Source organism: Apodemus sylvaticus, chromosome 1 (genome assembly GCF_947179515.1).
Source record: "Apodemus sylvaticus chromosome 1, mApoSyl1.1, whole genome shotgun sequence".
In the NCBI taxonomy this organism is placed as follows: Eukaryota; Metazoa; Chordata; class Mammalia; order Rodentia; family Muridae; genus Apodemus; species Apodemus sylvaticus.
In genome coordinates, this window is record NC_067472.1 from 152,927,860 (window position 1) to 152,949,420 (window position 21,561).

Genomic DNA, 21,561 nt, shown 5'->3' on the forward strand with positions numbered 1-21,561 from the left:
ACATGAATTGCTCCCAATTGGCACACCTTTCAGCAATATAGGAAAAACTATCACGCAACAGGGAAGTTGCCTTTATTTAAAAGTTGTAGTTCACTTCCTCAACTATGGTGCCTTTTCTTACCAAATTTCCTCCCCAAACATCATTTCTACTCTGACTACAGGTCAGTGTAGAATCATCCAGAAGCTTGAGCTAATTTTCTGAGGTGGTATCAGGGCAATCTTTGTGTTGTTGAACCTCGTGCCACTGTGACACATGACAACATTGCTGGAAAGTTCCTTGCAACCTTGGGAACCTGTGTTAACTGACATGGAAGTCCATTAAACCTTATCACAAATGGACCTATTGCAGTCCAAATTCCCTGTCCCCTGGGAATCGGTAAATTCCATAATTTTAGTAAGAGCATTTCCCAGTGATTGCAAGTATGCAAGATAGACCTTGAGGGGGGAGGATATGATCCCGGAACCTTGAATATGGAATACACGTGTCTCTTTCTTTAGACTTGAGATCCTGTAATGACCTTTTGTAGACCTATCCTTAGGATTCAGGGGCTTCAACCTGAGAGTTGTCCCCTATGCATAGTTACATGAAAGTGATTCGTTGTGAGGAGATTGCTTCCACAAGAAGCAGTAAGTCTTCGTGTGAAATGAGTGGAACTCTGTGCCATATTACCTCATAAAGTGAAAGTCATGAAAACTTGTGGTACAGGCAGTGGTAGGAATCTTAGAGTCAGCTTCACGGGGGTGCCACTGTGAAGGTATTATTCATGTAGAGATTTCCTACAATTTCTCTGAGGTTTAAGTTTCATGTATAGGAGTGTCAACCAGGGGTTTGAACACTTGCTCTTTCCTCCTCTAGAGAAATCATTCAACAAACTTTCCAGGCAGGAACCCCTTGCCTCCTTTGAAGAGCTTTCTACCCTGCAAACTTACCCACTTACCTGTGACCATTCTCAACGCCGAGAAAGTGTTCCTTAGCCAGGTAAGGATGTGGATAGCAGATATAAAAGCACAAACAGCTACTCTCTCTCTACATCTGGGTCTATGATGACAGCCCAATGTCATGAAGAGAGGTGATGACATAAAAATCATGCTCAATAGGATTACGCTGAGGCCCAACCAGGTTTACAGAGTTCAAAGCCGTGGTCCTCTTACTATTTGGTGATCACTTGGGGACCTTTCCTGAGGTCCTCATAGGCGCTTTTCCTGATTCTGATGAGAGCAAACCTGGTCACTCATAGTGACGCTTCTTTGGCTAGCAGTGCAGGCCAACAAGCACCGAGTGTAGCATTCTATTTTTGTGCAAGTGTGCGAGGACAACACATTGCTGATGAAGATTTCTTTCTACTCTTTTGCAGTCATCTGCCATGCCTTCTGGGAAGCCAGAGAATCACAGATCACAGGTAAGTGGAAGTTTCCTGACTCATTCCTTCCCTTACAAAAGACATGTCCGTAAGAGCATGGACTCAAATTCTCACTCATTCTCCAATTTTACATTGTAGGAAAAATTTAAGCATGCATAGAAAAGAGAGTTTAATTCTGTGTAAGGACCACCCTGGACACAAAATGATTAAGAGAAGAAAAATAATTTCTGAAAAACCCAATAATATTTCACACATCATCATGAGCTGTGTCTCATGTGTAGCGGAGGATGACACATACCCAAATTTGTAGTCTCCACCAATGTTTTCTATATGGTTGCAGGAATCATCACCCATATCCATTGCTTTGTACAATTCTCTTTTCCCATGACACTAGAGACACTGAGTACAGAGCTTTGCCTTATTGTTGAATGAAAGACATATAGTCCAGTCTGTGATCTACACTACTGCTGGTGTCCACATGAATTGCTCCCAAATGGCACACCTTTCAGCAATATAGGAAAAACTATCACGCAACAGGGAAGTTGCCTTTATTTAAAAGTTGTAGCCCACTTCCTCAACTATGGTCCCTTTTCTTACCAAATTTCCTCCCCAAACATCATTTCCACTCTGACTACAGGTCAGTGTAGAATCATCCAGAAGCTTGAGCTAATTTTCTGAGGTGGTATCAGGGCAATCTTTGTGTTGTTGAACCTAATGCCACTGTGACTCATGACAACATTGCTGGCAAGTTCATTTCAACATTGGGAACCTGTGTTAACTGACATGGAAATCCATTAAATCTTATCACAAATGGACCTATTGCAGTCCAAATTCCCTGTCCCCTGGGAATATGTAAATTCCATAATTTTAGTAAGAGCATTTCCCAGTGATTGCAAGTATGCAAGATAGACATTGAGGGGGGAGGATATGATCCCGGAACCTTGAATATGGAATATACATGTCTCTTTCTTTAGACTCGAGATCCTGTAATGACCTTTTGTAGACCTATCCTTAGGATTCAGGGGCTTCAACCTGAGAGTTGTCCCCTACGCATAAATACATGAAAGTGATACGTTGTGAGGAGATTGCTTCCACAAGAAGCAGTAAGTCTTCGTGTGAAATGAGTGGAACTCTGTACCATTTTTACCTCATAAAGTGAAAGCCATGAAAATTTGTGGTACAGGCAGTGGTAGGAATCTTAGAGTCAGTTTCCCGGGGGTGCCACTGTGAAGGTATTATTCATGTAGAGATTTCCTACAATTCCTCTGAGGTTTAAGTTTCATGTATAGGAGTGTCAACCAGGGGTTTGACAGCTTGCTCTTTCCTCCTCTAGAGAAATTATTCAAAAAACTTTCCAGGCAGGGACCCTTGCCTCCTTTGAAGAGCTTTCTACTCTGCAAACCTACCCACATACCTGTGACCATTCTCAACACCGAGAAAGTGTTCAGTAGCCAGGTAAGGATGTGGATAGCAGATATAAAAGCACAAATAGCTACTTTCTCTCTACTCCTAGGTCTATGATGACAGCCCAATGTCATGAAGAGAGGTGATGACATAAAAATCATGCTCAATAGGATTACGCTGATGCCCAACCAGGTTACAGAGTTCAAAGCCGTGGTCCTTTTACTATTTGGGGATCACAAGGGGACCTTTCCTGAGGTCCTCAGAGGCGCTTTTCCTGTTTCTGATGAAAGCAAACCTGGACACTCATGGTGAAGCTTGGTTGGCTGGCAGTGCAGGCCAACAAGCAGCGAGTGTAGCATTCTATTTTCGTGCAAGTGTGCGAGGACTACACATTGCTGATGACCATTTCTTTCTACTCTTTTGCAGTCATCTGCCATGCCCTCTGGGATGCCATAAAATCACAGATCACAGGTAAGTGGAAGTTTGCTGACTCATTTCTTCCCTTACAAAAGACATGTCCGTAAGAACATGTACACAAATTCTCACTCATTCTCCAGTTTTACATTGTAGGAAAAATTTAAGCATCCATAGAAAAGAGAGTTTAATTCTGAGTAAGGACCACCCTGGACACAAAATGATTAAGAGAAGTAAGATAATTTTTGAAAAACCCAATAATATTTCACACATCATCATGAGCTGTGTCTCATGTGTAGAGGAGGATGACACATACCCAAATTTGTAGTCTCCACCAATGTTTTCTATATGGTGGCCTTGAATCATCACACATATCCATTGCTTTGTAGAATTGTCTTTTCCCAAGACACTAGAGGCACTGAGTACAGAGCTTTGCCTTATTGTTGAATGAAACACATATAGTCCAGTCTGTGATCTACACTACTGCTGGTGTCCACATGAATTGCTCCCAATTGGCACACCTTTCAGCAATATAGGAAAAACTATCACGCAACAGGGAAGTTGCCTTTATTTAAAAGTTGTAGTTCACTTCCTCAACTATGGTGCCTTTTCTTACCAAATTTCCTCCCCAAACATCATTTCTACTCTGACTACAGGTCAGTGTAGAATCATCCAGAAGCTTGAGCTAATTTTCTGAGGTGGTATCAGGGCAATCTTTGTGTTGTTGAACCTCATGCCACTGTGACACATGACAACATTGCTGGAAAGTTCCTTGCAACCTTGGGAACCTGTGTTAACTGACATGGAAGTCCATTAAACCTTATCACAAATGGACCTATTGCAGTCCAAATTCCCTGTCCCCTGGGAATCGGTAAATTCCATAATTTTAGTAAGAGCATTTCCCAGTGATTGCAAGTATGCAAGATAGACCTTGAGGGGGGAGGATATGATCCCGGAACCTTGAATATGGAATACACGTGTCTCTTTCTTTAGACTTGAGATCCTGTAATGACCTTTTGTAGACCTATCCTTAGGATTCAGGGGCTTCAACCTGAGAGTTGTCCCCTATGCATAGTTACATGAAAGTGATTCGTTGTGAGGAGATTGCTTCCACAAGAAGCAGTAAGTCTTCGTGTGAAATGAGTGGAACTCTGTGCCATATTACCTCATAAAGTGAAAGTCATGAAAACTTGTGGTACAGGCAGTGGTAGGAATCTTAGAGTCAGCTTCACGGGGGTGCCACTGTGAAGGTATTATTCATGTAGAGATTTCCTACAATTTCTCTGAGGTTTAAGTTTCATGTATAGGAGTGTCAACCAGGGGTTTGAACACTTGCTCTTTCCTCCTCTAGAGAAATCATTCAACAAACTTTCCAGGCAGGAACCCCTTGCCACCTTTGAAGAGCTTTCTACCCTGCAAACTTACCCACTTACCTGTGACCATTCTCAACGCCGAGAAAGTGTTCCTTAGCCAGGTAAGGATGTGGATAGCAGATATAAAAGCACAAACAGCTACTGTCTCTCTACATCTGGGTCTATGATGACAGCCCAATGTCATGAAGAGAGGTGATGACATAAAAATCATGCTCAATAGGATTACGCTGAGGCCCAACCAGGTTTACAGAGTTCAAAGCCGTGGTCCTCTTACTATTTGGTGATCACTTGGGGACCTTTCCTGAGGTCCTCATAGGCGCTTTTCCTGATTCTGATGAGAGCAAACCTGGTCACTCATAGTGACGCTTCTTTGGCTAGCAGTGCAGGCCAACAAGCACCGAGTGTAGCATTCTATTTTTGTGCAAGTGTGCGAGGACAACACATTGCTGATGACCATTTCTTTCTACTCTTTTGCAGTCATCTGCCATGCCTTCTGGGAAGCCAGAGAATCACAGATCACAGGTAAGTGGAAGTTTCCTGACTCATTCCTTCCCTTACAAAAGACATGTCCGTAAGAGCATGGACTCAAATTCTCACTCATTCTCCAGTTTTACATTGTAGGAAAAATTTAAGCATGCATAGAAAAGAGAGTTTAATTCTGTGTAAGGACCACCCTGGACACAAAATGATTAAGAGAAGAAAAATAATTTCTGAAAAACCCAATAATATTTCACACATCATCATGAGCTGTGTCTCATGTGTAGCGGAGGATGACACATACCCAAATTTGTAGTCTCCACCAATGTTTTCTATATGGTTGCCAGGAATCATCACCCATATCCATTGCTTTGTACAATTCTCTTTTCCCATGACACTAGAGACACTGAGTACAGAGCTTTGCCTTATTGTTGAATGAAAGACATATAGTCCAGTCTGTGATCTACACTACTGCTGGTGTCCACATGAATTGCTCCCCAATGGCACACCTTTCAGCAATATAGGAAAAACTATCACGCAACAGGGAAGTTGCCTTTATTTAAAAGTTGTAGCCCACTTCCTCAACTATGGTCCCTTTTCTTACCAAATTTCCTCCCCAAACATCATTTCCACTCTGACTACAAGTCAGTGTAGAATCATCCAGAAGCTTGAGCTAATTTTCTGAGGTGGTATCAGGGCAATCTTTGTGTTGTTGAACCTAATGCCACTGTGACTCATGACAACATTGCTGGCAAGTTCCTTTCAACATTGGGAACCTGTGTTAACTGACATGGAAATCCATTAAATCTTATCACAAATGGACCTATTGCAGTCCAAATTCCCTGTCCCCTGGGAATATGTAAATTCCATAATTTTAGTAAGAGCATTTCCCAGTGATTGCAAGTATGCAAGATAGACATTGAGGGGGGAGGATATGATCCCGGAACCTTGAATATGGAATACACATGTCTCTTTCTTTAGACTCGAGATCCTGTAATGACCTTTTGTAGACCTATCCTTAGGATTCAGGGGCTTCAACCTGAGAGTTGTCCCCTACGCATAAATACATGAAAGTGATACGTTGTGAGGAGATTGCTTCCACAAGAAGCAGTAAGTCTTCGTGTGAAATGAGTGGAACTCTGTACCATTTTTACCTCATAAAGTGAAAGCCATGAAAATTTGTGGTACAGGCAGTGGTAGGAATCTTAGAGTCAGTTTCCCGGGGGTGCCACTGTGAAGGTATTATTCATGTAGAGATTTCCTACAATTCCTCTGAGGTTTAAGTTTCATGTATAGGAGTGTCAACCAGGGGTTTGACAGCTTGCTCTTTCCTCCTCTAGAGAAATTATTCAAAAAACTTTCCAGGCAGGGACCCCTTGCCTCCTTTGAAGAGCTTTCTACTCTGCAAACCTACCCACATACCTGTGACCATTCTCAACGCCGAAAAAGTGTTCAGTAGCCAGGTAAGGATGTGGATAGCAGATATAAAAGCACAAATAGCTACTTTCTCTCTACTCCTAGGTCTATGATGACAGCCCAATGTCATGAAGAGAGGTGATGACATAAAAATCATGCTCAATAGGATTACGCTGATGCCCAACCAGGTTACAGAGTTCAAAGCCGTGGTCCTTTTACTATTTGGGGATCACTTGGGGACCTTTCATGAGGTCCTCAGAGGCACTTTTCCTGATTCTGATGAGAGCAAACCTGGACACTCATAGTGACGCTTGGTTGGATGGCAGTGCAGGCCAACAAGCACCGAGTGTAGCATTCTATTTTTGTGCAACTGTGCGAGGACAACACATTGCTGATGACCATTTCTTTCTACTCTTTTGCAGTCATCTGCCATGCCCTCTGGAATGCCATAAAATCACAGGTCACAGGTAAGTGGAAGTTTCCTGACTCATTCCTTCCCTTACAAAAGACATGTCCGTGAGAGCATGGACTCAAATTCTCACTCATTCTCCAGTTTTACATTGTAGGAAAAATTTAAGCATGCATAGAAAAGAGTTTAATTCTGAGTAAGGACCACCCTGGACACAAAATGATTAAGAGAAGTAAAATAATTTTTGAAAAACCCAATAATATTTCACACATAATCATGAGCTGTGTCTCATGTGTAGAGGAGGATGACACATACCCAAATTTGTAGTCTCCACCAATGTTTTCTATATGGTGGCCTTGAATCATCACCCATATCCATTGCTTTGTAGAATTCTCTTTTCACATGACACTAGAGGCACTGAGTACAGAGCTTTGCCTTATTGTTGAATGAAAGACATATAGTCCAGTCTGTGATCAACACTACTGCTGGTGTCCACATGAATTGCTCCCAATTGGCACACCTTTCAGCAATATAGGTAAAACTATCACGCAACAGGGAATTTGCCTTTATTTAAAAGTTGTAGCTCTCTTTCTCAACTCTGGTCCCTTTTCTTACCAAATTTCCTCCCCAAACATCATTTCTACTCTGACTACAGGTCAGTGTAGAAACACCCAGAAGCTTGAGATAATTTTCTGAGGTGGTATCAGGGCAATCTTTGTGTTGTTGAACCTAATGCCACTGTGACTCATGACAACATTGCTGGAAAGTTCCTTGCAACCTTGGGAACCTGTGTTAACTGACATGGAAATCCATTATACCTTATCACAAATGGACCTATTGCAGTCCAAATGCCCTTTCCCCTGGGAATCAGTAAATCCCATAATTTTAGTAAGAGCATTTCCCAGTGATTGCAAGTATGCAAGATAGACCTTGATGGGGGAGGATATGATCCCAGAACCTTGATTATGGAATACACGTGTCTCTTTCTTTAGACTCGAGATCCTGTAATGACCTTTTGTAGACCTATCCTTAGGATTCAGGGGCTTCAACCTGAGAGTTGTCCCCTATGCATAGTTACATGAAAGTGATTCGTTGTGAGGAGATTGCTTCCACAAGAAGCAGTAAGTCTTCGTGTGAAATGAGTGGAAATCTGTGCCATATTACCTCATAAAGTGAAAGTCATGAAAACTTGTGGTACAGGCAGTGGTAGGAATCTTAGAGTCAGCTTCACGGGGGTGCCACTGTGAAGGTATTATTCATGTAGAGATTTCCTACAATTTCTCTGAGGTTTAAGTTTCATGTATAGGAGTGTCAACCAGGGGTTTGACCACTTGCTCTTTCCTCCTCTAGAGAAATCATTCAACAAACTTTCCAGGCAGGAACCCCTTGCCTCCTTTGAAGAGCTTTCTACCCTGCAAACTTACCCATTTACCTGTGACCATTCTCAACGCCGAGAAAGTGTTCCTTAGCCAGGTAAGGATGTGGATAGCAGATATAAAAGCACAAACAGCTACTGTCTCTCTACATCTGGGTCTATGATGACAGCCCAATGTCATGAAGAGAGATGATGACATAAAAATCATGCTCAATAGGATTACGCTGAGGCCCAACCAGGTTTACAGAGTTCAAAGCCTTGGTCCTCTTACTATTTGGGGATCACTTGGGGACCTTTCCTGAGGTCCTCAGAGGCGCTTTTCCTGTTTCTGATGAAAGCAAACCTGGACACTCATGGTGAAGCTTGGTTGGCTACCAGTGCAGGCCAACAAGCACCGAGTGTAGCATTCTATTTTCGTCCAAGTGTGCGAGGACTACACATTGCTGATGACCATTTCTTTCTACTCTTTTGCAGTCATATGCCATGCCTTCTTGGAAGCCAGAGAATCACAGATCACAGGTAAGTGGAAGTTTCCTGACTCATTCCTTCCCTTAGAAAAGACATGTCCCTAAGAGCATGGACTCAAATTCTCACTCATTCTCCAGTGTTACATTGTAGGAAAAATTTAAGCATGCATAGAAAAGAGAGTTTAATTCTGAGTAAGGACCTCCCTGGACACAAAATGATTAAGAGAAGAAAAATAATTTCTGAAAAACCCAATAATATTTCACACATCATCATGAGCTGTGTCTCATGTGTAGCGGAGGATGACACATACCCAAATTTGTAGTCTCCACCAATGTTTTCTATATGGTTGCCAGGAATCATCACCCATATCCATTGCTTTGTACAATTCTCTTTTCCCATGACACTAGAGACACTGAGTACAGAGCTTGCCTTATTGTTGAATGAAAGACATATAGTCCAGTCTGTGATCTACACTACTGCTGGTGTCCACATGAATTGCTCCCAATTGGCACACCTTTCAGCAATATAGGAAAAACTATCACGCAACAGGGAAGTTGCCTTTATTTAAAAGTTGTAGCTCACTTCCTCAACTATGGTCCCTTTTCTTACCAAATTTCCTCCCCAAACATCATTTCTACTCTGACTACAGGTCAGTGTAGAAGAATCCAGAAGCTTGAGCAAATTTTCTGAGGTGGTATCGGGGCAATCTTTGTGTTGTTGAACCTAATGCCACTGTGACTCATGACAACATTGCTGGCAAGTTCCTTGCAACATTGGGAACCTGTGTTAAATGACTTGTAAATCCATTAAACCTTATCACAAATGGACCTATTGCAGTCCAAATTCCCTGTCCCCTGGGAATATGTAAATTCCATAATTTTAGTAAGAGCATTTCCCAGTGATTACAAGTATGCAAGATAGACATTGAGGGGGGAGGATATGATCCCGGAACATTGAATATGGAATACACCTGTCTCTTTCTTTAGACTCGAGATCCTGTAATGAACTTTTGTAGACCTATCCTTAGGATTCAGGGGCTTCAACCTGAGAGTTGTCCCCTACGCATAAATACATGAAAGTGATACGTTGTGAGGAGATTGCTTCCACAAGAAGCAGTAAGTCTTCGTGTGAAATGAGTGGAACTCTGTACCAATTTTACCTCATAAAGTGAAAGCCATGAAAATTTGTGGTACAGGCAGTGGTAGGAATCTTAGAGTCAGTTTCCCGGGGGTGCCACTGTGAAGGTATTATTCATGTAGAGATTTCCTACAATTCCTCTGAGGTTTAAGTTTCATGTATAGGAGTGTCAACCAGGGGTTTGACAGCTTGCTCTTTCCTCCTCTAGAGAAATTATTCAAAAAACTTTCCAGGCAGGGACCCCTTGCCTCCTTTGAAGAGCTTTCTACTCTGCAAACCTACCCACATACCTGTGACCAACTCAACGCCGAGAAAGTGTTCTGTAGCCAGGTAAGGATGTGGATAGCAGATATAAAAGCACAAATAGCTACTTTCTCTCTACTCCTGGGTCTATGATGACAGCCCAATGTCATGAAGAGAGGTGATGACATAAAAATCATGCTCAATAGGATTACGCTGAGGCCCAACCAGGTTACAGAATTCAAAGCCGTGGTCCTTTTACTATTTGGGGATCACTTGGGGACCTTTCATGAGGTCCTCAGAGGCACTTTTCCTGATTCTGATGAGAGGAAACCTGGACACTCATAGTGACGCTTGGTTGGATAGCAGTGCAGGCCAACAAGCACCGAGTGTAGCATTCTATTTTTGTGCAACTGTGCGAGGACAACACATTGCTGATGACCATTTCTTTCTACTCTTTTGCAGTCATCTGCCATGCCCTCTGGGATGCCAGAAAATCACAGGTCACAGGTAAGTGGAAGTTTCGTGACTCATTCCTTCACTTATAAAAGACATGTCCGTAAGAGCATGGACTCAAATTCTCACTCATTCTCCAGTTTTACATTGTAGGAAAAATTTAAGCATGCATAGAAAAGAGTTTAATTCTGAGTAAGGACCACCCTGGACACAAAATGATTAAGAGAAGTAAAATAATTTTTGAAAAACCCAATAATATTTCACACATAATCATGAGCTGTGTCTCATGTGTAGAGGAGGATGACACATACCCAAATTTGTAGTCTCCACCAATGTTTTCTATATGGTGGCCTTGAATCATCACCCATATCCATTGCTTTGTAGAATTCTCTTTTCACATGACACTAGAGGCACTGAGTACAGAGCTTTGCCTTATTGTTGAATGAAAGACATATAGTCCAGTCTGTGATCAACACTACTGCTGGTGTCCACATGAATTGCTCCCAATTGGCACACCTTTCAGCAATATAGGTAAAACTATCACGCAACAGGGAAGTTGCCTTTATTTAAAAGTTGTAGCTCTCTTCCTCAACTCTGGTCCCTTTTCTTACCAAATTTCCTCCCCAAACATCATTTCTACTCTGACTACAGGTCAGTGTAGAATCACCCAGAAGCTTGAGCTAATTTTCTGAGGTGGTATCAGGGCAATCTTTGTGTTGTTGAACCTAATGCCACTGTGACTCATGACAACATTGCTGGAAAGTTCCTTGCAACCTTGGGAACCTGTGTTAACTGACATGGAAATCCATTAAACCTTATCACAAATGGACCTATTGCAGTCCAAATTCCCTGTCCCCTGGGAATCTGTAAATCCCATAATTTTAGTAAGAGCATTTCCCAGTGATTGCAAGTATGCAAGATAGACCTTGAGGGGGGAGGATATGATCCCGGAACCTTGATTATGGAATACACGTGTCTCTTTCTTTAGACTCGAGATCCTGTAATGACCTTTTGTAGACCTATCCTTAGGATTCAGGGGCTTCAACCTGAGAGTTGTCCCCTATGCATAGTTACATGAAAGTGATTCGTTGTGAGGAGATTGCTTCCACAAGAAGCAGTAAGTCTTCGTGTGAAATGAGTGGAACTCTGTGCCATATTACCTCATAAAGTGAAAGTCATGAAAACTTGTGGTACAGGCAGTGGTAGGAATCTTAGAGTCAGCTTCACGGGGGTGCCACTGTGAAGGTATTATTCATGTAGAGATTTCCTACAATTTCTCTGAGGTTTAAGTTTCATGTATAGGAGTGTCAACCAGGGGTTTGACCACTTGCTCTTTCCTCCTCTAGAGTAATCATTCAACAAACTTTCCAGGCAGGAACCCTTTGCCTTCTTTGAAGAGCTTTCTACCCTGCAAACTTACCCACTTACTTGTGACCATTCTCAACGCCGAGAAAGTGTTCCTTAGCCAGGTAAGGATGTGGATAGCAGATATAAAAGCACAAATAGCTACTGTCTCTCTACATCAGGGTCTATGATGACAGCCCAATGTAATGAAGAGAGGTGATGACATAAAAATCATGCTCAATAGGATTACGCTGAGGCCCAACCAGGTTTACAGAGTTCAAAGCCGTTGTCCTCTTACTATTTGGGGATCACTTGGGGACCTTTCCTGAGGTCCTCAGAGGCGCTTTTCCTGTTTCTGATGAAAGCAAACCTGGACACTCATGGTGAAGCTTGGTTGGCTAGCAGTGCAGGCCAACAAGAACCGAGTGTAGCATTCAATTTTCGTGCAAGTGTGCGAGGACTACACATTGCTGATGACCATTTCTTTCTACTCTTTTGCAGTCATCTGCCATGCCTTCTTGGAAGCCAGAGAATCACAGATCACAGGTAAGTGGAAGTTTCCTGACTCATTCCTTCCCTTAGAAAAGACATGTCCCTAAGAGCATGGACTCAAATTCTCACTCATTCTCCAGTTTTACATTGTAGGAAAAATTTAAGCATGCATAGAAAAGAGAGTTTTATTCTGAGTAAGGACCTCCCTGGACACAAAATGATTAAGAGAAGTAAAATAATTTCTGAAAAACCCAATAATATTTCACGCATCATCATGAGCTGTGTCTCATGTGTAGCGGAGGATGACACATACCCAAATTTGTAGTCTCCACCAATGTTTTCTATATGGTTGCCAGGAATCATCACCCATATCCATTGCTTTGTACAATTCTCTTTTCCCATGACACTAGAGACACTGAGTACAGAGCTTTGCCTTATTGTTGAATGAAAGACATATAGTCCAGTCTGTGATCTACACTACTGCTGGTGTCCACATGAATTACTCCCAATTGGCACACCTTTCAGCAATATAGGAAAAACTATCACGCAACAGGGAAGTTGCCTTTATTTAAAAGTTGTAGCTCACTTCCTCAATTATGGTCCCTTTTCTTACCAAATTTCCTCCCCAAACATCATTTCTACTCTGACTACAGGTCAGTGTAGAAGAATCCAGAAGCTTGAGCAAATTTTCTGAGGTGGTATCAGGGCAATCTTTGTGTTGTTGAACCTAATGCCACTGTGACTCATGACAACATTGCTGGCAAGTTCCTTGCAACATTGGGAACCTGTGTTGATTGACTTGTAAATCCATTAAACCTTATCACAAATGGACCTATTGCAGTCCAAATTCCCTGTCCCCTGGGAATATGTAAATTCCATAATTTTAGTAAGAGCATTTCCCAGTGATTGCAAGTATGCAAGATAGACATTGAGGGGGGAGGATATGATCCCGGAACCTTGAATATGGAATACACGTGTCTCTTTCTTTAGACTCGAGATCCTGTAATGACCTTTTGTAGACCTATCCTTAGGATTCAGGGGCTTCAACCTGAGAGTTGTCCCCTACGCATAAATACATGAAAGTGATACGTTGTGAGGAGATTGCTTCCACAAGAAGCAGTAAGTCCTCGTGTGAAATGAGTGGAACTCTGTACCAATTTTACCTCATAAAGTGAAAGCCATGAAAATTTGTGGTACAGGCAGTGGTAGGAATCTTAGAGTCAGTTTCCCGGGGGTGCCACTGTGAAGGTATTATTCATGTAGAGATTTCCTACAATTCCTCTGAGGTTTAAGTTTCATGTATAGGAGTGTCAACCAGGGGTTTGACAGCTTGCTCTTTCCTCCTCTAGAGAAATTATTCAAAAAACTTTCCAGGCAGGGACCCCTTGCCTCCTTTGAAGAGCTTTCTACTCTGCAAACCTACCCACATACCTGTGACCAACTCAACGCCGAGAAAGTGTTCTGTAGCCAGGTAAGGATGTGGATAGCAGATATAAAAGCACAAATAGCTACTTTCTTTCTACTCCTGGGTCTATGATGACAGCCCAATGTCATGAAGAGAGGTGATGACATAAAAATCATGCTCAATAGGATTACGCTGAGGCCCAACCAGGTTACAGAATTCAAAGCCGTGGTCCTTTTACTATTTGGGGATCACTTGGGGACCTTTCATGAGGTCCTCAGAGGCACTTTTCCTGATTCTGATGAGAGGAAACCTGGACACTCATAGTGACGCTTGGTTGGATAGCAGTGCAGGCCAACAAGCACCGAGTGTAGCATTCTATTTTTGTGCAACTGTGCGAGGACAACACATTGCTGATGACCATTTCTTTCTACTCTTTTGCAGTCATCTGCCATGCCCTTTGGGATGCCAGAAAATCACAGGTCACAGGTAAGTGGAAGTTTCCTGACTCATTCCTTCACTTATAAAAGACATGTCCGTAAGAGCATGGACTCAAATTCTCACTCATTCTCCAGTTTTACATTGTAGGAAAAATTTAAGCATGCATAGAAAAGAGTTTAATTCTGAGTAAGGACCACCCTGGACACAAAATGATTAAGAGAAGTAAAATAATTTTTGAAAAACCCAATAATATTTCACACATAATCATGAGCTGTGTCTCATGTGTAGAGGAGGATGACACATACCCAAATTTGTAGTCTCCACCAATGTTTTCTATATGGTGGCCTTGAATCATCACCCATATCCATTGCTTTGTAGAATTCTCTTTTCACATGACACTAGAGGCACTGAGTACAGAGCTTTTCCTTATTGTTGAATGAAAGACATATAGTCCAGTCTGTGATCAACACTACTGCTGGTGTCCACATGAATTGCTCCCAATTGGCACACCTTTCAGCAATATAGGTAAAACTATCACGCAACAGGGAAGTTGCCTTTATTTAAAAGTTGTAGCTCTCTTCCTCAACTCTGGTCCCTTTTCTTACCAAATTTCCTCCCCAAACATCATTTCTACTCTGACTACAGGTCAGTGTAGAATCACCCAGAAGCTTGAGCTAATTTTCTGAGGTGGTATCAGGGCAAACTTTGTGTTGTTGAACCTAATGCCACTGTGACTCATGACAACATTGCTGGAAAGTTCCTTGCAACCTTGGGAACCTGTGTTAACTGACATGGAAATCCATTAAACCTTATCACAAATGGACCTATTGCAGTCCAAATTCCCTGTCCCCTGGGAATCTCTAAATCCCATAATTTTAGTAAGAGCATTTCCAAGTGATTGCAAGTATGCAAGATAGACCTTGAGGGGGGAGGATATGATCCCGGAACCTTGATTATGGAATACACGTGTCTCTTTCTTTAGACTCGAGATCCTGTAATGACCTTTTGTAGACCTATCCTTAGGATTCAGGGGCTTCAACCTGAGAGTTGTCCCCTATGCATAGTTACATGAAAGTGATTCGTTGTGAGGAGATTGCTTCCACAAGAAGCAGTAAGTCTTCGTGTGAAATGAGTGGAACTCTGTGCCATATTACCTCATAAAGTGAAAGTCATGAAAACTTGTGGTACAGGCAGTGGTAGGAATCTTAGAGTCAGCTTCACGGGGGTGCCACTGTGAAGGTATTATTCATGTAGAGATTTCCTACAATTTCTCTGAGGTTTAAGTTTCATGTATAGGAGTGTCAACCAGGGGTTTGACCACTTGCTCTTTCCTCCTCTAGAGAAATCATTCAAAAACTTTCCAGGCAGGAACCCCTTGCCTCCTTTGAAGATCTTTCTACCCTGCAAACTTACCCACTTACCTGTGACCATTCTCAACGCCGAGAAAGTGTTCCTTAGCCAGGTAAGGATGTGGATAGCAGATATAAAAGCAGAAATAGCTACTGTCTCTCTACATCTGGGTCCATGATGACAGCCCAATGTCATGAAGAGAGGTGATGACATAAAAATCATGCTCAATAGGATTACGCTGAGGCCCAACCAGGTTTACAGAGTTCAAAGCCGTGGTCCTCTTACTATTTGGGGATCACTTGGGGACCTTTCCTGAGGTCCTCAGAGGCGCTTTTCCTGTTTCTGATGAAAGCAAACCTGGACACTCATGGTGAAGCTTGGTTGGCTAGCAGTGCAGGCCAACAAGGACCGAGTGTAGCATTCTATTTTCGTGCAAGTGTGCGAGGACTACACATTGCTGATGACCATTTCTTTCTACTCTTTTGCAGTCATCTGCCATGCCTTCTTGGAAGCCAGAGAATCACAGATCACAGGTAAGTGGAAGTTTCCTGACTCATTCCTTCCCTTTGAAAAGACATGTCCCTAAGAGCATGGACTCAAATTCTCACTCATTCTCCAGTGTTACATTGAAGGAAAAATTTAAGCATGCATAGAAAAGAGATTTTAATTCTGAGTTTGGACCACCCTGGACACAAAATGATTAAGAGAAGTAAAATAATTTCTGAAAAGCCCAATAATATTTCACACATCATCATGAGCTGTGTCTCATGTGTAGCGGAGGATGACACATACCCAAATTTGTAGTCTCCATCAATGTTTTCTATATGGTTGCCAGGAATCATCACCCATATACATTGCTTTGTACAATTCTCTTTTCCCATGACACTAGAGACACTGAGTACAGAGCTTTGCCTTATTGTTGAATGAAAGACATATAGTCCAGTCTGTGATCTACACTACTGCTTGTGTCCACATGAATTGCTCCCAATTGGCACACCTTTCAGCAATATAGGAAAAACTATCACGCAACAGGGAAGTTGCCTTTATTTAAAAGTTGTAGCTCACTTCCTCAACTATGGTCCCTTTTCTTACCAAATTTCCTCCCCAAACATCATTTCTACTCTGACTACAGGTCAGTGTAGAAGAATCCAGAAGCTTGAGCTAATTTTCTGAGGTGGTATCAGGGCAATCTTTGTGTTGTTGAACCTAATGCCACTGTGACTCATGACAACATTGCTGGAAAGTTCCTTGCAACCTTGGGATCCTGTGTTAACTGACATGGAAATCCATTAATCCTTATCACAAAAGGACCTATTGCAGTCCAAATTCCCTGTCCCTGGGAATCAGTAAATTCCATAATTTTAGTAAGAGCAATTCCCAGTGATTGCAAGTATGCAAGATAGACCTTGAGGGGGGAGGATATGATCGCGGAACCTTGAATATGGAATACACGTGTCTCTTTCTTTAGACTCGAGATCCTGTAATGACCTTTTGTAGACCTATTCTTAGGATTCAGGGGCTTCAACCTGAGAGTTGTCCCCTACGCATAGTTACATGAAAGTGATACGTTGTGAAGAGATTGCTTCCACAAGAAGCAGTAAGTCTTCGTGTGAAATGAGTGCAACTCTGTGCCATTTTTACCTCATAAAGTGAGAGCCATGAAAACATGTGGTACAGGCAGTGGTAGGAATCTTAGAGTCAGCTTCACGGGGGTGCCACTGTGAAGGTATTATTCATGTAGAGATTTCCTACAATTTCTCTGAGGTTTAAGTTTCATGTATAGGAGTGTCAACCAGGGGTTTGACCACTTGCTCTTTCCTACTCTAGAGAAATCTTTCAACAAACTTTCCAGGCAGGAACCCCTTGCCTCCTTTGAAGAGCTTTCTACCCTGCAAACTTACCCACTTACCTGTGACCATTCTCAACGCCGAGAAAGTGTTCCTTAGTCAGGTAAGGATGTGGATAGCAGATATAAAAGCACAAATAGCTACTGTCCCTACATCTGGGTCTATGATGACAGACCAATGTCATGAAGAGAGGTGATGACATAAAAATCATGCTCAATTGGATTAGGCTGAGGAACAACCAAGTTTACAGAGTTCAAACCGTGGTCCTCTAACTATTTGGGGATCACTTGGGGACCTTTCCTGAAGTCCTCAGAGGCGCTATTCCTGTTTCTGATGAAAGCAAACCTGGACACTCATGGTGAAGCATGGTTGGCTAGCAGTGCAGGCCAACAAGCACCGAGTGTAGCATTCTATTTTCGTGCAAGTGTGCGAGGAATACACATTGCTGATGACCATTTCTTTCTACTCTTTTTCAGTCATCTGCCATGCCTTCTTGGAAGCCAGAGAATCACAGATCACAGGTAAGTGGAAGTTTCCTGACTCATTCCTTCCCTTAAAAAGACATGTCCCTAAGAGCATGGACTCAAATTCTCACTCATTCTCCAGTTTTACATTGTAGGAAAAATTTAAGCATGCATAGAAAAGAGAGTTTAATTCTGAGTAAGGACCACGCTGGACACAAAATGATTAAGAGAAGTAAAATAATATTTGAAAAACCCAATAATATTTCACACATCATCATGAGCTGTATCTCATGTGTAGAGGAGGATGACACATACCCAAATTTCTAGTCTCCACCAATGTTTTCTATATGGTGGCCTTGAATCATCATCCATATCCATTGCTTTGTAGAATTCTCTTTTCCCATGACACTAGAGGCACTGAGTACAGAGCTTTGCCTTATTGTTGAATGAAAGACACATAGTCCAGTCTGTGATCAACACTACTGCTGGTGTCCACATGAATTGCTCCCAATTGGCACACCTTCCAGCAATATAGGTAAAACTATCACGCAACAGGGAAGTTGCCTTTATTTAAAAGTTGTAGCTCACTTCCTCAACTATGGTCCCTTTTCTTACCAAATTTCCTCCCCAGACATCGTTTCTACTCTTACTACAGGTCAGTGTAGAATCACCCAGAAGCTTGAGATAATATTCTGAGGTGGTATCAGGGCAATCTTTGTGTTGTTGAACCTAACGCCACTGTGACTCATGACAACATTGCTGGCAAGTTCCTTGCAACCTTGGGAACCTGTGTTAACTGCCATGGAATTCAATTTAACCTTATCACAAAAGGACCTATTGCAGTCCAAATTCCCTGTCCCCGGGAATCTGTAAATTCCATAATTTTAGTAAGAGCATTTCCCAGTGATTGCACGTATGCAAGATAAACCTTGAGGGGGGAGGATATGGTACCGGAACCATGAATATGGAATACACGTGTCTCTCTCTTTAGACTTGAGATACTGTAATGACCTTTTGTAGACCTATCCTTAGGATTCAGGGACTTCAACCTGAGAGTTGTCCCCTACGCATAGTTACATGAAAGTGATACGTTGTGAGGAGATTGCTTCCACAAGAAGCAGTAAGTCTTCGTGTGAAATGAGTGGAACTCTCTGCCATTTTTACCTCATAAAGTGAAAGTCATGAAAACTTGTGGTACAGGCAGTGGTAGGAATCTTAGAGTCAGCTTCACGGGGGTGCCACTGTGAAGGTATTATTCATGTAGAGATTTCCTACAATTTCTCTGAGGTTTAAGTTTCATGTATAGGAGTGTCATCCAGGGGTTTGACCACTTGCTCTTTCCTCCTCTAGAGAAATCATTCAACAAACTTTCCAGGCAGGAACCCCTTGCCTCCTTTGAAAAGCTTTCTACCCTGCAAACTTACCCACTTACCTGTGACCATTCTCAACGCCGAGAAAGTGTTCCTTAGCCAGGTAAGGATGTGGATAGCAGATATAAAAGCACAAATAGCTACTGTCTCTCTACATCTGGGTCTATGATGACAGCCCAATGTCATGAAGAGAGGTGATGACATAAAAATCATGCTCAATAGGATTACGCTGAGGCCCAACCAGGTTTACAGAGTTCAAAGCCGTGGTCCTCTTACTATTTGGGGATCACTTGGGGACCTTTCCTGAGGTCCTCAGAGGCGCTTTTCCTGTTTCTGATGAAAGCAAACCTGGACACTCATGGTGAAGCTTGGTTGGCTAGCAGTGCAGGCCAACAAGCACCGAGTGTAGCATTCTATTTTCGTGCAAGTGTCGAGGACTACACATTGCTGATAACCATTGCTTTCTACTCTTTTGCAGTCATCTGCCATGCCTTCTTGGAAGCCAGAGAATCACAGATCACAGGTAAGTGGAAGTTTCCTGACTCATTCCTTCCCTTTGAAAAGACATGTCCCTAAGAGCATGGACTCAAATTCTCACTCATTCTCCAATGTTATATTGAAGGAAAAATTTAAGCATGCATAGAAAAGAGAGTTTAATTCTGAGTAAGGTCCACCCTGGACACAAAATGATTAAGAGAAGTAAAATAATTTCTGAAAAACCCAATAATATTTCACACATCATCATGAGCTGCGTCTCATGTGTAGTGAAGGATGACACATACCCAAATTTGTAGTCTCCACCAATGTTTTCTATATGGTTGCCAGGAATCATCACCCATATCCATTGCTTTGTACAATTCTCTATTCCCATGACACTAGAGACACTGAGTACAGAGCTTTGCCTTATTGTTGAATGAAAGACATATAGTCCAGTCTGTGATCTACACTACTGCTGGTGTCCACATGAATTGCTCCCAATTGGCACACCTTTCAGCAATATAGGAAAAACTATCACGCAACAGGGAAGTTGCCTTTATTTAAAAGTTGTAGCTCACTTCCTAAACTATGGTCCCTTTTCTCACCAAATTTCCTCCCCAAACATCATTTCTACTCTCACTACAGGTCAGTGTAGAATCATCCAGAAGCTTGAGCTAATTTTCTGAGGTGGTATCAGGGCAATCTTTGTGTTGTTGAACCTCATGCCACTGTGACTCATGACAACACTGCTGGCAAGTTCCTTGCAACCTTGGGAACCTGTGTTAACTGACATGGAAATCCATTAAACCTTATCACAAATGGACCTATTGCAGTCCAAATTCCCTGTCCCCTGGGATTTGTAAATATCATAATTTTAGTAAGAGCATTTCCCAGTGATTGCAACTATGCAAGATAGACCTTGAGGGGGGAGGATATGATCCTGGAACCTTGAATATGGAATACACGTGTCTCTTTCTTTAGACTCGAGATCCTGTAATGACCTTTTGTAGACCTATTCTTAGGATTCAGGGGCTTCAACCTGAGAGTTGTCCCCTATGCATAGTTACATGAATGTGATACGTTGTGAGGAGATTGCTTCCACAAGACGCAGTAAGTCTTCGTGTGAAATGAGTGGAACTCTGTGCCATTTTTACCTCATAAAGTGAAAGCCATGAAAATTTGTGGTACAGGCAGTGGTAGGAATCTTAGAGTCAGCTTTCCGGGGGTGCCACTGTGAAGGTATTATTCATGTAGAGATTTCCTACTATTCCTCTGAGGTTTAAGTTTCATGTATAGGAGTGTCAACCAGGGGTTTGACAGCTTGCTCTTTCCTCCTCTAGAGAAATTATTCAAAAAACTTTCCAGGCAGGGACCCCTTGCCTCCTTTGAAGAGCTTTCTACTCTGCAAACTTACCCACATAACTGTGACCATTCTCAACGCTGAGAAAGTGTTCCTTAGCCAGGTAAGGATGTGGATAACAGATATAAAAGCACAAATAGCTACTGTCTCTCTACTCCTGGGTCTATGATGACAGCCCAATGTCATGAAGAGAGGTGATGACATAAAAATCATGCTCAATAGGATTACGCTGAGGACCAACCAAGTTTACAGAGTTCAAAGTCGTGGTCCTTTTACTATTTGGGGATCACTTGGGGACCTTTCCTGAGGTCCTCAGAGGCACTTTTCCTGATTCTGATGAGAGCAAACCTGGAAACTCATAGTGACGCTTGGTTGGATAGCAGTGCAGGCCAACAAGCACCGAGTGTAGCATTCTATTTTTGTGCAAGTGTGCGAGGACAACACATTGCTGATGACCATTTCTTTCTACTCTTTTGCAGTCATC

At 42.3% G+C, this 21,561-nt stretch overlaps 12 non-coding genes across 12 annotated transcripts; all 12 read left to right on the forward strand.

Moving 5' to 3' along the window:
• The first annotated feature begins 1,035 nt into the window (after positions 1-1,035).
• Positions 1,036-1,114, forward strand: LOC127676684 (small nucleolar RNA SNORD115). The gene has a single exon (XR_007976122.1). It is a non-coding gene; the product is annotated as a small nucleolar RNA SNORD115 (small nucleolar RNA).
• A 1,758-nt stretch (positions 1,115-2,872) lies between these two features.
• On the forward strand, positions 2,873-2,951 carry LOC127676980 (small nucleolar RNA SNORD115). Its single transcript, XR_007976386.1, has one exon. It is a non-coding gene; the product is annotated as a small nucleolar RNA SNORD115 (small nucleolar RNA).
• Positions 2,952-4,709: 1,758 nt separating this feature from the next.
• LOC127676686 (small nucleolar RNA SNORD115) lies at positions 4,710-4,788 on the forward strand. The gene has a single exon (XR_007976123.1). It is a non-coding gene; the product is annotated as a small nucleolar RNA SNORD115 (small nucleolar RNA).
• Positions 4,789-6,548: 1,760 nt separating this feature from the next.
• LOC127676982 (small nucleolar RNA SNORD115) lies at positions 6,549-6,627 on the forward strand. Its single transcript, XR_007976388.1, has one exon. It is a non-coding gene; the product is annotated as a small nucleolar RNA SNORD115 (small nucleolar RNA).
• Positions 6,628-8,383: 1,756 nt separating this feature from the next.
• On the forward strand, positions 8,384-8,462 carry LOC127676883 (small nucleolar RNA SNORD115). The gene has a single exon (XR_007976293.1). It is a non-coding gene; the product is annotated as a small nucleolar RNA SNORD115 (small nucleolar RNA).
• Positions 8,463-10,220: 1,758 nt separating this feature from the next.
• LOC127676687 (small nucleolar RNA SNORD115) lies at positions 10,221-10,299 on the forward strand. The gene has a single exon (XR_007976124.1). It is a non-coding gene; the product is annotated as a small nucleolar RNA SNORD115 (small nucleolar RNA).
• Positions 10,300-12,055: 1,756 nt separating this feature from the next.
• Positions 12,056-12,134, forward strand: LOC127676900 (small nucleolar RNA SNORD115). Its single transcript, XR_007976309.1, has one exon. It is a non-coding gene; the product is annotated as a small nucleolar RNA SNORD115 (small nucleolar RNA).
• A 1,759-nt stretch (positions 12,135-13,893) lies between these two features.
• On the forward strand, positions 13,894-13,972 carry LOC127676688 (small nucleolar RNA SNORD115). Its single transcript, XR_007976125.1, has one exon. It is a non-coding gene; the product is annotated as a small nucleolar RNA SNORD115 (small nucleolar RNA).
• Positions 13,973-15,727: 1,755 nt separating this feature from the next.
• On the forward strand, positions 15,728-15,806 carry LOC127676906 (small nucleolar RNA SNORD115). Its single transcript, XR_007976314.1, has one exon. It is a non-coding gene; the product is annotated as a small nucleolar RNA SNORD115 (small nucleolar RNA).
• Positions 15,807-17,563: 1,757 nt separating this feature from the next.
• On the forward strand, positions 17,564-17,642 carry LOC127676996 (small nucleolar RNA SNORD115). The gene has a single exon (XR_007976402.1). It is a non-coding gene; the product is annotated as a small nucleolar RNA SNORD115 (small nucleolar RNA).
• A 1,757-nt stretch (positions 17,643-19,399) lies between these two features.
• LOC127676689 (small nucleolar RNA SNORD115) lies at positions 19,400-19,478 on the forward strand. Its single transcript, XR_007976126.1, has one exon. It is a non-coding gene; the product is annotated as a small nucleolar RNA SNORD115 (small nucleolar RNA).
• A 1,758-nt stretch (positions 19,479-21,236) lies between these two features.
• Positions 21,237-21,315, forward strand: LOC127676967 (small nucleolar RNA SNORD115). Its single transcript, XR_007976373.1, has one exon. It is a non-coding gene; the product is annotated as a small nucleolar RNA SNORD115 (small nucleolar RNA).
• Positions 21,316-21,561: the final 246 nt, after the last annotated feature.